The following is a 16,559-nucleotide window of genomic DNA, read 5'->3' on the forward strand; positions in this document are numbered from 1 at the left end:
AGCAGCTTCTGCAGCCCAAGTAAGAAGTGAAATGGCTCAGCAACACCTAAACAAGGACTTGGAACAACTCGTTAAGGAAAAAGTGGACGCCGAGCTCGAGAGCCTGACTCCTGAATCCATCAAGGGGACCAAAACAGTGAAGGATGTGGTTGCCGCGGTCCTGCCAGGCATCGCGAATATCATATCTGTTGCTGTGTCTACTGCCGTGTCTACAGCAATAAAGGATTTCACAGAAAAATTGCTGAGTACATCTACTGAGACACAAAGGATTAACTTGCTACAACGCTACGCCTGTGACCGGCTGGAACAGTATACGAGGAGAGACAACTTGCGGATATTTGGATTAAAAGATGACCCAGAGGAGGACGAAGACATCCTACAGGCTAAAGTGATGGAGGTGGCTGCGGATGTAGGAGTTAAGCTCGAGGCCAATGACATCTCCATCGCGCATCGCTTGGGGAAAGTAGGTGAGGGAGGTAGGCCTGTGATAGTGTGATTTTGCCTTCGTGAGAAACGCAACGCAGTGCTAAGTAACAAGGAGGAGCTGAGAAAGAAACGGAAGAAAATATTCATCAACGAGGATTTAACACCTTTGAGGGCCACCATGCTCAAAATAGTTAAGGAACAGGCTGCAGTAAGTAATGTAACCACTAGAGATGGGAGGATTCTAGCATGGATGGCGGATAGGGACAGACCAGTTGAAATAACTACTCCTGATGAACTTGGCAAGGTGGGGATAACTTCTCCAGATTGGAAGAGGCTCAAACTAGATCATATAATCAAGTAGGGTCGAGTTGGAGTGCAGCACATCCAAGATGACCTACGCAATTCTGAGTATAAAGTTGTTACTACTCCCAGTACTATAGACGACACCGTACCCACACAAGCTGCACCCAGTACGAAGCACGTACAGATAACAGCGGGTACGCGCACTGATTCATCCACACAGACTACACTCACACAGACACGCCCACCCATACCTGATACTGTAGCACAAAATTTATGTACAATTAATTTATTATCATTTAATGTATGTGGCCTAAAATCAAAATTATTTGTGGACGAGTTTACTGGGCTTCTTAAATGTTATGATGTTATTTGTATGTCTAAGACTAAGTGTGATGATGCAGTTATGAACAATGTAAGTATTAAAATGAAAGAAACTGGGTATGACATTGTCTATAAGAACATATATGCTTTAAGCAGATTTAAGTCAGGGGGTCTACTAATTGCTATAAAAAATTATGTAAAATTTGTGTGGAAAAAAGTTCAGGGAGATTATGAGGCTTTATTGAGTATTTGTGTGAATGGAAGGAGTGTGGGACTAGAAAATGACCTGTTAATTACTTGTGCGTATATTCCACCCAGCCACTCGCGGTATGGTAAACCTGAAAATTTCGATGAGTTGGATAATCTTTTCTTGTCAAACAATGATGGATATCATATTGTTAGTGGTGATTTCAATGCTCATACCGCCACTTTCTCTGACATTGCCTCAGTGAGTGACGGTAATGAATTAGTAAATGATGTTAATGAATATATTTCACCAATAGAAGATATTTGTGATATTTTAAGAAAGGCAGGCTTTTTAGAGAACAGATGTAATCAAGACAACACCCCTGATAGAAATTCTTATGGTAAAAAATTGATAGAAATTTGTAAGAATAACAATGCAATTATCTTTAATGGGAGAATGGGTGAAGACCGTGGTATTGGTAAGTTTACTACCACTTGCAATACAGTCATAGACTATGTTATTGGTACTTGGAATGTTGTCCGATTTGTTAAGAGTTTTCGGCTGTTAGACTTTGAACCATTATATTCAGATGTTCATCGTGGTTTGCATATTTGTTTGGAATTTTTAGGTGTGGGAAGCAAAGCGCGCGAGACTGGCAATAAAATGAGTGAAGCAGTTTGTTTGAGGCCAGGCAGATGGAGAAATGAGCGGAAAATTGAGTATGAGAAAAAATATTGATAAGAGTAAGGTGAATGAACTTATAATGAATATTGACAAATTATCAGTTGATGATGTAAATGATCAGTTAAAGCGTGTCTTGATTGACCCTGCATTGAAAGTTTTTCCACAGTTTAGTAAAAAATATATAAAGAAGAGCAATAATGCAAATATGGGAGGGTATGACAAACAATGCTACAACAGCAGGAAAGAGTATCACAAGGCTAAGAATAAATATAACAGACAAAAGAATACTGTTACGTATACAGCTGTGATTAAAAAAGTAGATATTATAAAAGAGAACTAAAGAGGGTAAGGAATAAAGGTAATAGTAATATACTTCAGCAATTAAGAGCAAACAAAACTAAAGACGCAAAGGCATACTGAAGATTCTAAAAGAGCAAAGTAGAGAAAAATGATCACATACCACTCGATAAATTTTATGACCACTTTAAATTGCTCTACACAGAGGACGACGATAGTAATGCAAACGAGAGAACTGATTAGAAACTTACAGTGACGCTGACTCGCACTTAAGAACCCTATAACACATGCTGTAATAAAGCGTTGTACTGGTAAACTGAAAAACAGCAAGTCTCCTGGTAGTGACAACATCATTAATGAATATATAAAATGTACACAAGACTTACTCTGCCCTTTATATGTTGAACTATTCAATAAGATCCTTGACACAGGTGTCTTTCCATCGGAGTGGCTCACTGGCGTTATAATACCTCTTTATAAAAACAAGGGAGACGTTAATGATGCAAATAACTACCGAAGTAATACCCTTTTGAGCTGTATGGGGAAATTGTTTACGTCCATTCTTAACGACAGTCTCAAACAGTATTCCGACGATCAAAACATCATCAATGAAACACAAGCAGGCTTTCGTGAGGAATATTCCACACTGGATCATATCTTTTTACTCAAGTGCGTTGTTGACTTGTTTCGGTGGAAAATGATGAAACTATTTTGTTTATTTATTGACTATAAAAAGGCTTTTGATATGGTATGGAGGGAAGGTCTATGGTTTAAACTTGTAAATAATAGTGTTAATGGTAAGATACTGAATGTTATTCGTAGTATGTATTTTAATGTCAAGTCATGTGTGATGGTAGGCCAACAGTTGTCTGAAACATTTACCTGCAATATGGGAGTGAGGCAAGGTGGAAACCTATCACCATTGTTATTCGCTTTCTATGTTAATGACCTGCAGGGAAAACTTATAGAGTATAATTGTAGCTATCTTAATTTCAATGACCTTGTAAACACGTATCTCAGATTATTGGTGATTATGTACGCAGATGATACTGTTATTTTGTGTGATAGCGAGCAAAACATGAAGGTAGCTTTAGTATCACTTCACAGGTATTGTTTAGAGTGGAAATTAAAGGTAAATTGTAGTAAAACTAAAATAGTAATTCTCAGTAGGGGTAGAGTTGCAACCAGTAATTACAATTTCAAGGTTGGTGAGGAGGAAATAGAGGTAGTAAGAGAATATAAACACCTGGGTGTATTGTTCAGTTATAATGGACGGTTTAGGAAAGGGCAACTAGAACTTAAAGACCACGCAACTAAGGCCATGTATCCACTGATTGGGACTTCTAGAAAATATGATTTGCCATTTGATATACAATTAGAAATGTACAATAGTATGGTGGTGACAGTTGCGACTTACGCTTGCGAAATATGGGGTTATGACATTATAAGGGAACTGGAATCTTTACAGATGAGGTATCTTAAATATGTAATGTATGTACATAGGTATACAAGTACGGACATTGTATATGGGGAGTCAGGAATGTATCCACTGGAAATATGTATAAAATGCAGGATGATAAATTATTGGTCAAGGTTAATTACGGGAAAAAATACTAAGCTGAGTTACGTTATGTACACATGTTTATTGCACTTACATAATTATGTCTGGTACTTTTATATCGCCATGGTTGGACTGTATAAGACGTATATGTATTGAATGTGGTCTGTCAGGTGTATGGCAATCACAGACCATCAACAATGTTAAGTGGTTTAGGAAGACTGTTGAGCAGAGGTTGAAAGATTTATGGATATCAACTTGGTATAGGAATATAACAACAAAAGGCATATGTAGTAGTTACAGTATGTATAAAGAAATTTATGAGATTGAGGATTACCTTGTTAAACTAAGTAAAACAAACCGTATTAATAAAAGTAAGTTTCGCACAGGAAGTAACCGATTACCAGTTGTTAGTGGTAGGTACCGTGATATTAGAAGAGAAGAACGGTATTCTGATAAATGTAATGGTGAACAAATAGGGGATGAATATCACGTTATGTTTAAATGTGAAAATCAAGATGTTATACAGCTGAGAAACAAATACATACCAGAGCATTACAAAGTAAATCCAAATCACAGACAATATGTTAAAATGATGCAAGGCAAAAAATGTGCACATGCTAAGCAATTTGGCTCAGTTTATTAAATTAGTTCTGAGGCTGTTTAGATAAAGACTTAATGATATAGCTTGTTATACAGGGGCTGTGCTCCATACTTTTTTTTGTAAAAGTCTGAGCAATATATGCGTTCTATTCTATTCACACACACACACACACACACACACACACACACACACACACACACACAGCCCTGCAAGCTACACTGAACTTGTCATCATGGAGAATACTTACGCGCCGTGTCACATCCTATCCTTGAATGAGGAATCCTTGGTCTCGTAACCTGTTGGACTGTCCATCACACGCATCCTTTGCCTCCTTGTGCTCGGAGTGGCGGTGTTTCTTGAGTTTTTTTTCTTTTCCCTCATATTCTCTTGTGTTTTCTGTGTATGTGTCTAGAGGGCATGGATGAGAAACGTATTGTCAGACACTTTCGGCTTTAAACATCATTTGCTTCCAAAGGCCAAGTGGCTCGTATTTCTAGTCGCTTTCGGCTCTCACAGCAAAAATCTCCAGAGGACACAGAGGAGATTACTTGGGTTTTCATAAGTGTTTTTCAGGTTTTTTTTTTTTCGTTTTGCCTATGGCACCAGTAAGCTTTCTTGGTGGGCCATGGTGGTCGTCCCCAGTCCGTAATGACGCAGGGAAGTGTTTATAGTTGCGCCATCTTGCTTGGCTTTTGCTGCTACCCCTTGGAGCTCATCTTTGAGTCTCTTTTAGAGAGAATCTAGAGTCCGGGTTGATAGGCGGCCTTCAGGACAGCATGTGGGTAGTCTTAGGCCACTCGGCGATGACTATAATATTGCCAGCTTGGTTGTAGCAGCGGGCGTGACAAACTTTTGTCCTCCTGGACCCCGCGCCCGAACGCTGACCACTCAGCCACAGCCTCCCCATGGTGCAAAGCCTTGTCAAACTATCAGTAGGCTCATAAAACTACCCGTGGAAATACTAACACAACCTCTACAAAAACCTTATCTTATATGTGTGTTTAAAGCCCGCAACGTTTAAGAGTATGGCCAGTGAGGGACAGCCTTATGCTAGCGCGGACACCTTGGGAGCACTTTAGGTTTTTCATTGGTCGGGTTCTCATGAGGGTTTTAGCGTTAATGGTGCAGAAGCCTTGTCAAACTAACACTAGGCTCATAAAACTACACATGGAAATGTTAACAGATCCTCAAGAAAAGTCTTACCAAATGTTTAAGAGAATAATGGGGCAGTGAGGGAAGACCTAATGCACGTGCGGACACCTTGGGATCACTTTTGGGGCAGCCCGCGGCGCTGCACTCTTTGTTTACGGCCACCCGGGGGTTGGTGGGTCAGGGTGTCGGCGCGGAGGACACTCCAACCCATCGCCGTGCTGTAGTCAGTAGCCCGAATGGTAACTTCAAGTAACAGACTGTGGGACTTTGATGGTCAAGGGAGTTGTTGTTGTTGTTGTTGTAAATGTAGATGTTGTATGTATCTGTCTATGTGTGTGTGGGGGAGAGGGAGAGTCTTTGTGTGTGTGTGTGTGTGTGTGTGTGTGTGTGTGTGTGTGTGTGTGTGTGTGTGTGTGTGTGCAGGTTTTATTATAATGAACTAACTTTGCCTCGCATCTTAACACGCGTTGAAAAACAGTTTATAAAAGACGCGAACTAATACTTCTTAAGAGGTAAAACTCCCTAAAGACGCGTCCATAGGCGAGACGAGGACACGTGTGAAGGCGCTGCAAATCCCCGCTCGGGAGTATTATAAAAAGAAACAATGAAACAGCAAATATCATGTTACGACGGTTTGTTTATCTTATTTTATCTATCTGTTTATTTATATATTTTTTTTTATTGTTTTTAGTTTCTACTTTTATTTGGTTTTATTTGTGTATTTTTTTATTGTCCTATATTCTATTTTTATTTTATTTTTTATTTTATTTATTTACTTTATTTTTATTCCATTTATTTTCTTCTTCTCTTCTTTTCTTTTCTTCTATTTTTTTATGTATTTTTCTTTTGTACTAGTTGATTTTTGTTGTTCTTGGATCCTACGCAAGAAAGGCCGCACCATAATCCTTCCTCCTTGCCGTGCCCGGGGAAGGTAGAAGCGAAAGTACAATCGCCATAAGCCACTTAGTCTCGCTGTGTGTTGTGCCGGGCCGGCGGTGTGCTGCGTTGGGCGGACAAAGTAATAACGGCGGCGGGGAGGCAGCCTCGCAGCGGGCGGCAAATAAGTGTTGGTAAGGTAAAGTTGGGAGCATACGCTACAGCTGCGCGTGGCGGCGGTGCTCATCTCCGTCCCGTTGGCCCTTTGAGCGTGTGGGGGGAGAGAACCATTAACCCGACGCAGGGCCAGTGTGACATCCAGGTTACCACAGTTTACCTTCCCAGAGGGTCCCCAGGTAACATTTATCGACCAACCCGAAACATGAACAGCTGGGTGGGCTGCACGCTGACAGTCCAGGCCGGGATTCAAACCCAGGCCCGCAGATTCATAGTCATGGGTTTAAAATTCTCATCGTGGATTATGAAGAGGAGCGGAGTGAAACAGGACAGGAAATATAGAAAACAAGAAACCCTTAAATAATAGTAGTAAATTGACGTCGTTTATTAGAGTAAAGAAGGCAGGACTAAAAAAGAGGAGCATCATTCGAACTCTGAGGTTTAGTAATTTTTTCATCGTGGATTTATCAAGAGGAACGGAATGAAACGGAACAGGCAGAATACAGAACAAGAAATCCTAACTGATAGCAGTAAATTGACGTTTAAAAGCTACGAAGAAAAAGATAAAAGAAGGCCTTGCCATGATTTAGAATTCAGAGGTTTAATATTTTTTCATCAAGAATCAAGATATCCGTACATGGAATTTCAATTAGTCTTTAATATATAGTAGTAAATTGACGTCCTCTTATACAGTAAAGAGGGCAGGACTAAAAGAACAATAGGAGCATGATTTCAAATTCTAAGGTTTAATAATTTTTGTCGTAGATTTATGAGGAGGAAAGGAATGGCCCACGATCAAGAAACACATACAGCCCCAAAACGCTTCTAATTCCCCGTATTAAATGGACGTTTCATCTGTGACTCGATTTCCAACTCCAAGTAAAACTAGATAGCCGCGCCCTGTGACCAGCGAGTGTAATTCGTGGCTCTGGTTTTTACGTCCCTTTGTGTGACAGGCGGCGACACTTTCCCCCCTTGATGTGGCGGCCGTGGCTGTTTCTCTATCTGGCGGCCGGGTCTGTGGTCGGTGCTATCAGACGCTTCCTCCTCTCACATCAACAATTTCCAACGGTCAGAGAGAGGATCTATCGGGTTCTAATAAGTGTTTTTAAGTTCACGGTACAGAAGATGGGTCAAACTACAGCCAGGGACACAAAACTACCCCTGGAAATGGCCTAAGCTCCTACGAAAGCCTTGTCAAATATGTGTTTTAAAATATGGTCCTGTGTCTCCATCTAGCGGTGATATCTGGCGGCCGAGGTGGAGTTGGCGCCGCCGTGCTCTGTGTGTGTGTGTGTGTGTGTGTGTGTGTGTGTGTGTGTGTGTGTGAAGTTCAAGGGGCAGCACCCTGCCTGGTCAAACTCTTTCGTCTCTGCCAATCAACATCTACCTTTCCTTCCTGCTGGAAGTATGCCTTTGTACAGCCTGTGCCTAAGAAGGGTGACCGTTCCAATCCCTCAAACTACCGCCCTATAGCTTTACTTTCCTGTCTATTTAAAGCTTTTAAATCAATCCTTAACCGGAAGATTCAAAAGCACCTTTCCACTTCTAACCTTTTATCTGATCGCCAGTATGGATTCCGCAAGGGCATTCTACTGGCGATCTTCTTCTCTCAACTGACTCTTGGTCATCCTCTCTTAGCCGTTTCGGTGAAACTTTCTCAGTTGCGCTAGACATATCGAAAGCCTTCGATAGAGTCTGGCACCAGTCTTGCTTTCTAAACTGCCCTCTTTCGGATTCTATCCCTCTCTCCGTTCCTTTATCTTCAGTTTCCTTTCCGGCCGTTCTATCTCTGCGGTGGTAGACGGTCACTGCTCTTTCCAAAAACCTATCAACAGTGGCGTTCCACAGGGCTCTGTCCTATCATCCACTCTCTTCTTGTTATTCATCAATGATCTTCTTTCCATAACAAACTGTCCTGTCCACTCATACGCCGACGACTCCACTCTGCATTATTCAACTTCTTTCAATAGAAGACCATCGCAACAGGAAGTACACGACTCCAGAGTGGAGGCTGCAGAACGCTTAACCCCAGACCTTGCTATCATTTCCGATTGGGGCAGAAGGAACCTTGTGTCCTTCAATGCCTCAAAAACTCAATTTCTCCAGCTATCAACTCGACACAATCTTCCAAACACCTATCCCCTATTCTTCGACAACACTCAGCTGTCACCTTCTTCAACACTAAACATCCTCGATCTATCCTTAACTCAAAATCTCAACTGGAAACTTCATATCTCCTCTCTCGCTAAATCAGCTTCCTCGAGGTTGGGCGTTCTGTATCGTCTCCGCCAGTTCTTCTCCCCCGCGCAGTGGCTCTCCATATACAGGGGCCTTGTCCGCCCTCGTATGGAGTATGCATCTCACGTGTGGGGGGGCTCCACTCACACAGCTCTTCTGGACAGAGTGGAGTCTAAGGCTCTTCGTCTCATCAGCTCACCTCCTTCTACTGATAGTCTTCTACCTCTTAAATTCCGCCTTGATGTTGCCTCTATTTCTATCTTCTATCGATATTCCCACACTGACTGCTCTTCTGAACTTGCTAACTGCATGCCTCCCCCCCTCCCGCGGCCCCGCTGCACACGACTTTCTACTCATGCTCATCCCTATACTGTCCAAACCCCTTATGCAAGAGCTAACCAGCATCTTCACTCTTTCATCCCTCACGCTGGTAAACTCTGGAACAATCTTCCTTCATCTGTATTTTCTCCTGCCTATGAATTGACCTCTTTCAAGAGGAGGGTATCAGGACACCTCTCCTCCCGAAATTGACCTCTCTTTCGGCCACCTCTTTTTGATTCTTTTTTGGGAGCAGCGAGCAGCGGGCTTTTTTTTATTATTGATTTTTTTGTGTGTGCCTTTGAGCTGTCTCCTTTGTTGTAAAAAAAAAAAAAAGTTGTATGGATTTTGTATTAAAGTGTACCAAACCAGGTTAATGATACACACACACACACACACACACACACACACACACACACACACACACACACACACACCAGAAGCCAGGCACGCGTGATGTTCGGGAAATGTTCTAATCGTGTTCGCATCTTGTCGGGGGGTCGGAGTCTGTCACCCGGCTTGTTCAGAATAGCTCCCGACAAGTCAGCTTACAGGTTCACAGCGGCGGAACTTAGCCTGAACAAGTTCCCGACGTGGAGACACACACCTAACCTTACTCTCGAAAAGTTCACACGAGAGGAGGAGGAGGAGGAGGAGGAAGAAGAAGAAGAAGAAGAAGAAGAAGAAGAAGAAAAGAAAAGAAAAGAAAAGAAAAGAAAAGAAAAGAATGAGCAAAAACATGGAAACATGGACTAGCAGGCAGCAGAAAGCCTGTTGGCTCATTATAAGGCTGCCTGCTTTCAGTGATTTAATCAATCCGTTAGTCGTAGGAGTGGCTTGCAGGGAAGGATTAAAGCACTTGTGTACCTACTCTTGGATACGTTCAGTTCACCCCCGATGCAGCAAAGTGGCGATCAATGCGTTTCTTGAAGGAGTTGATTGTCTCTGCGCTAACTACTTATACAGGAAGGCTGTTCCAGTGGCGAACAACTCTTTTCGAGAAATAACTCCTGCCGATGTCGGTATTGCATCGCTTTGCTTGAATTGTTTTTCCATTGTTTCTTGTCCTCGGGTTTCTTTGTGGTGTGAAGAGTTTGGAGTGATCAGCATTGCTGAGCTTGTTCAGAAGGAGGAGGAGGAGGAGGAGGAGGAGGAGGAGGAGGAGGAGGAAGGAAGGAAGGAAGGAAGGAAGGAAGGAAGAAGGGAGGGAAGGAAAAAGAACACACACACACACACACACACACACACACACACACACACACACACACACACACACACACACACACACCTGACAGTTGTATGGTTAATTATAGTTATAAGATTATGTATTATGTATGTATTATGTATTGTGTCTATGGTTATGTGTATATTATTATTGGTGCTCCCATCTCTCGTAATAACGTACTTTGGAAGGAGATAAAACATGTTATAACACGTTTTAATCACCTAGAATTTGTCTTTCCAGGTGAGTGATGCAAGGTGTGAGGGTGTGGAGGCAGCGGATGTGGGTAAGTGTTAATGGTGTGCTGTGTGGTTGATTGGGAGGAGGTGGAGGATCAGGAGAAGGAAGAAAAAGAAGAAGAAGAAGAAGGAGGAGGAGGAATAGGTGGAGGTGGGGGTGGAGCTGGAGGAAAAGGGAGAGGAAGAGGAAGAGGAGGATGATTACATAGGAATACATAGGAAGAACAGACACCAGAAGACCTATCGGTCTATGTCTGTTTACTACCGCTACTACTAGTAATCTACGTGTTGAAGGACAGGACATAAAAGATGAAGGCTCCTCCCCACCCACCTCTCCCTCCGGCAACGTGTCGGCAGGAAATAGTTAGAAGAGAACACCATGTACCTTTAAGGAAGAAAGGGACATGGAAATTTTACAGTAAAGAGAGAAATAAGAGGAAATTACTACCCTTAACTTACACTACTGGTAACCTAAGCTGTGGGGGAAAACGACTTCATCACATAAGAACATAAGAACATAGAAACACAGGGAGACTGGAAGAGGCCTAGTGGCCTACACAGGGCAGCCCCAGAATCCCCCCTAATACTCACGATGGGTGAGGTGTAGTTTCAGGGGCACAGGTGGAGGCTTGATCCTCATTTTACCGGCGGTACTATGCACGCACCAGTACCCTGTCACCTTACTGCACCCACACCTCACTCCACCTGTTATGCGGACATTAGCTGTTGCTTTACTCTATTGTTAACTTACGCTACCCTCAATCTAGGTTGTGAGGGAGAATAATATGGATTTAGGTTGAGGTCTTTCTGCAATCTGTCTGAAAACATGCGAAGAAGGGTCAGTATAATCTTATATCCCTGAAGTACTTATCCAATGAAGACTTGAAGCTATTGATACTCTGTGCGCTAACTACTGACGGTGGGAGTCTATTCCAGTGATCGACGACTCTATTATTGAAAAAAACTTCTGCGCACCAATGTGTTACATCGGTCTCCCTTTAACTTCATACCGTTGCTGCGTGTTATTGTGTTGGTGTCTCACTGAAATAGACTATCTGGGTAAATGTTGTCGAATCCATTAAGGATTTTGAACACTTCAATTAAGTCCCCTCTCATCCTTCGCTTTTTTAGGGAAAAAATATCTTAACGCTTTAAACGCTCGTCATATGGCAAATTTCGGAGCGCTGGAATTTGTTTGGTTGTTCGTCGCTGTATCTTTTCTAGCAAAACTTGATCTTTGATATAGTTCGGTGACCAGAACTGAACGGCGTATTCTAGGTGTGGTCTTACAAATGCTAAATATAATCTCTTCATAAGTTCGGGTGATTTATAATCGAAGTTTCTTGAGATTAATCCTAACATCATATTGGCTTTTTTACTCGCTGCAGAACATTGATCACTCATTTTAAGAGTGTTACTGATAATGACACCAAGATCTTTTTCTTGTTTTACTTCGCTGAGCTCATGTCCTTGAATCTGATATTTAAAGTTAGGATTTTTTTCACCTATGTGCATTACTTTACATTTATCTACGTTAAAACTCATTTGCCATTTTTCGCTCCAGTCGGCAAGTCTTATTAAGTCTGATTGAATATTCTCGCAACTTTGACTGTTCATTACCGTACCTCCTAATTTGGTGTCGTCGACGAATTTGGCTACTTTTGATAGGATATCAGTTTCTAAGTTGTTCATGTAAATTATGAATAGTGTTGGCCCCAGGACCAGAACCTTGGGGCACGCCACTGGTCGGTGAGCCAGTCATGAATCCACGCACTTAGATGGTCGTTAATACCGTGGGAACGCAGTTTAGAAATAAGCCTAACGTGAGGAACTTTATCAAACGCTTTCTGAAAATCTAAGTAAATTACGTCATATGGGCTTCGGGCGTCCCAACATGTATAAACATCGTTGAAAAAGGTTAATAGGTTGTTAAGGCAAGACCGACTATTTCGAAATCCATGCTGACTCTCAGTTATCAAATCATTTGTTTCAAGGAAAGTGATCATTTTGTCCCTGATTATTTTTTCGAATAGTTTAATTAGGACAGACGTAAGGCTGATGGGACGATAATTACTGACTACATTCTCTCAACACGCGAGGAGATAAATTGTCGGGGACCGGATATTTATTTGGATCTATTTACTGCAGGTACGCACGCACTTCGCTGATATCAATGTCGGTCAATGCAAGCTTATGTTCTTCAGGGCCTTGAAAAATTTTCTTCGGGGCTGAGATCGATGTCATGTTCTCTTTTGTAAATACGCTACTAAAGGTTGAATTTAGGACCGACGCCATGCCTTTATCATCACTAATCGTATTGCCACTTAATAGTAGTGGGCCGATATTATTATTAACAGGTTTTTTTTGTTTCATATGTAACTGAAAAATAACCTGGGATTTTTCTTAGCATCGAGTGATATTTTCATCTCATAATCGCGTTTCTGTTTTCTGATTTTCCTTTCTCACTCTCCCTTGACATTGATGTAATTAGTATGATCCTGTGAATTATGTGACAGTTTATATTGCTTATACAGTTTTCTTTTTTCGACGATGATTTTTTGTAGATAATTATTCATCCACAACGGTTTTTGATTATCAGTCCTTCGTGGCTTGAGTGGAATGAATTTATTTACGCTCGCTGTGATTTGTACAGTAAAACGATTATACATTTCTTGAACGCTGACGTTGTTGAGCAAATGATTCCAATTTACTGAAGCCAGTTCTCTTTTTAGGTCCATAAAATTTGCTTAACTATAATTAGGTATTAAGAGTGAGTTTGCTCGTGCTTTTGTTTCAATATTCAGAGCACATCTTATTATGTTGTGGTCGCTGCTTGCAAATGGCTCGCCTACCTCACAGGTAGTTATGAGATGACTATCGGTCGCGAGGATTAAATCAAGAATATTATTTCCGCGTGTCGGCATGGTAACCGTTTGATTAAGAAATTAATTTTGTGCAAAGTTAATTAATCTCTCGCCTTCTCTGTCGCCAGAAAGTGCATTCCAGTTAACGGAGGGGTTATTGAAGTCACCGCATATTATTGCATTTTTATTTCTGATAACGCTGTTTATCTCTGCGTAGAGATTTCCATCAATGTCTTCATTTGATTTAGGAGGTCGGTAAATTACGCCCAGAACATACTTTTCATTATTGATCGTTGCTTGTACATACAATGAATCATAAGACTCTGTTTCGGCAATGTTTAGCTGAATGACTTCTAAATTATTTTTCGCATATATTATTACACCTCCTTTTTTGTGTAAATCGACACTTAGTAAACGCATTGTAACCATTTATAGCTACTTCACCTAAGTGATGTTTATCGAGCATATTCAGCCATGTTTCCGTGATCATAATGAAGTCGGGTTTTTCAGTAATTGCATGTATTATCAAGTGGCTACGCTTCTGAATGATGCTACGGCCATTTACGTAAAAGATGTTTAATTTATTCGTCGAGTGTGCGCCATCTATCAACTGTCGTGTCACTGGAATAGCGCGTCAGACCTGACTATCCTCAATTACCCCTACCTCACCAACCACCTGCGTGGCTGTTGACCTCACTGCTACCTCAGTACCCATCACCTGTGGGTCTGGTGACCTGACATCCTGCGCAGAACTGTACACCTGCGGCCTGACCTCACTATCAGGGTGTGGTTTCCTCCCGGCTAAGCCGGAAGCTACCTCACCTCATTGCTGCACCTGTCTTAGCTCTTTCGAAATTTCCTCCTCTAACACTCTGCCTAGCCTCGCCTTGCCCACACAATTTAGATGAAGGCCATCGTTAGCAAACAGGCTTCTGTCATGAATAAAATGATCCCATACGTCCACAAACATGACTCCCTTACTACTACACTTGTTAGAATCGGTGCAGAGGAGGATGACTAAGATGATTCAGGGGTTGAGAAACTTGCCATACGAGGAAAGACTCAAACAGTTAAACTTGCATTCTCTAGAAAGGCGAAGGGTGCGTGGAGACATGGTCGAGGTTTATAAATGGATGAAGGGCTTTAATAAGGGAGACATTCATAAGGTTTTGTTGGTTAGAGAACCGGGTAGGACACGAAGTAATGGGTTTAAACTGGATAAATTCAGATTCAACAGGGACATAGGCAAAAATTGGTTTACTAACGGGGTGGTGGATGAGTGGAATAGGCTTAGCAGTCTTGTGGTGAGTGCCAATACAATTGTCACATTAAAAAATAGACTAGATAAATTCATGGACAGCGATATTAGGTGGGGTTAGATACACGGGAGCTTAGGGTCAAAGGAGCTGCCTTGTACAGGCCTACCGGCCTCTTGTAGACTCCTGCGTTCTTATGTTCTTATGTTCTTATGTACACAAATCCTTGACACGTTCGTTAATCCCCAGCATTCTACTGAGAATGAGGGAGTTAACATCATGGCGGGGGAGCAAACCACACACTACAGAACGTCTCCTGCTTTCTCTTAGTTTTCCGACAAATTTCCTATATTTGTCAACAATTTCCTCTGATCTACCTTTCGCTACATTGTTTGTTCCTACCACGTAGACAAACATTGTCTCCTCTGAGGTAGTAGCGACTAAGTCGTCAACCTTCTCAGCTACGTCCTCAATTCTGGTTCCTGGGAAGGAGGAGGAGTACAAAGTACAAAGGAAAAGCAAACAGCAACAGACCTCTTGGTCCTAACTAGGCTGTTTGTTGTTGCTACCAACTACTCTAATCTACGAGTCAGAGACACAGGACAGCAAAGGCGAAGGCTCCTCCCACCAGTCCCTCCAGCCGAGGCTGGCATGGAAAGGAAGAATACCATATAATATAGAAAAACTACAATGGAATTTTACATGGACAGAAGGAAGATCATACACGACAACTAAGCTAACACTACTCTCTGTTAGACCGGAGCAAAATAGCGGATGTTCGGGTTAGCATCTAAATATTTGTCCAGTCGGTTTGTGAACGTGCAAATAGCGACGTTTCGAGGCAGACCATTCCATACATTGATGACACGGTTGAAGAAGAAGTGCTTTGATTCACTTGAGTTGAAACGCTTCCTCGTTATTTTGTATCCATTGTTTCTTGTTACACTTGATTGAAAGACTGTAAAATAATCATGAACATTAACGTTGTCGAATCCCTTGAAAATTTTAAACTCATCTATAAGGTCACCTCTCAGCCTGTGCTGTGATAAGCTGAATAAGTTAAGTTCTTTAAGTCTGTCTTCGTACGGTTTATTTCGCAGTCTAGGGATCATTTTCGTGGCTCGACGCTGCCCCCTCTCGAGTTTATCAATATCCTTTATGTAATAGGGAGACCAAAACTGAACGCAATACTCAAGATGTGGGCGAACTAGCGAATTGTACAATGTCAATATTACTTTTTCTGATTTGTGTTCAAATGTACGACCAATAAATCCAATCAGTTTGTTGGCAGTTTTTACTACTTCTGTGCAATGTTGACTCAGTTTGAGATCGTTCGAAATTATTACTCCGAGATCTTTTTCTTTGTTGGCTTCAGAGAGTTGCACTCCGTTAATTTGATTATGAATACGATCGTTGTTGATTCCGATATGCATAACCTTGCACTTTTCAATATTGAAATGCATTTGCCATGTTCGTGCCCAACTACTTAAACGTTCGAGATCAGCTTGGAGGTGTTCTTTATCCATTGTCGTAGTGACTCTGCTGGCTATTTTTGTGTCGTTGGCAAATTTCGATATTTTACACGATAGCCCCTCGTCAATGTCATTTACGTACACTAAAAACAGAACAGGTACTAACACCGACCCCTGTGGAACACCGTTTCTGACATCTCGCCAGTCAGATGATATACCATTCATAACAACTCTTTGTTTACGGTCGGTAAGCCAGTCTTTGAGCCAATTATGAATATTACCAGGTATACCGTGAGCTTGCAATTTACTGAGGCGGTTGTGAGGGACTTTGTCAAATGCTTTCTGAAAATCCAAATATGCAA

This window comes from Eriocheir sinensis, unplaced genomic scaffold, assembly GCF_024679095.1.
Source record: "Eriocheir sinensis breed Jianghai 21 unplaced genomic scaffold, ASM2467909v1 Scaffold784, whole genome shotgun sequence".
In the NCBI taxonomy this organism is placed as follows: Eukaryota; Metazoa; Arthropoda; class Malacostraca; order Decapoda; family Varunidae; genus Eriocheir; species Eriocheir sinensis.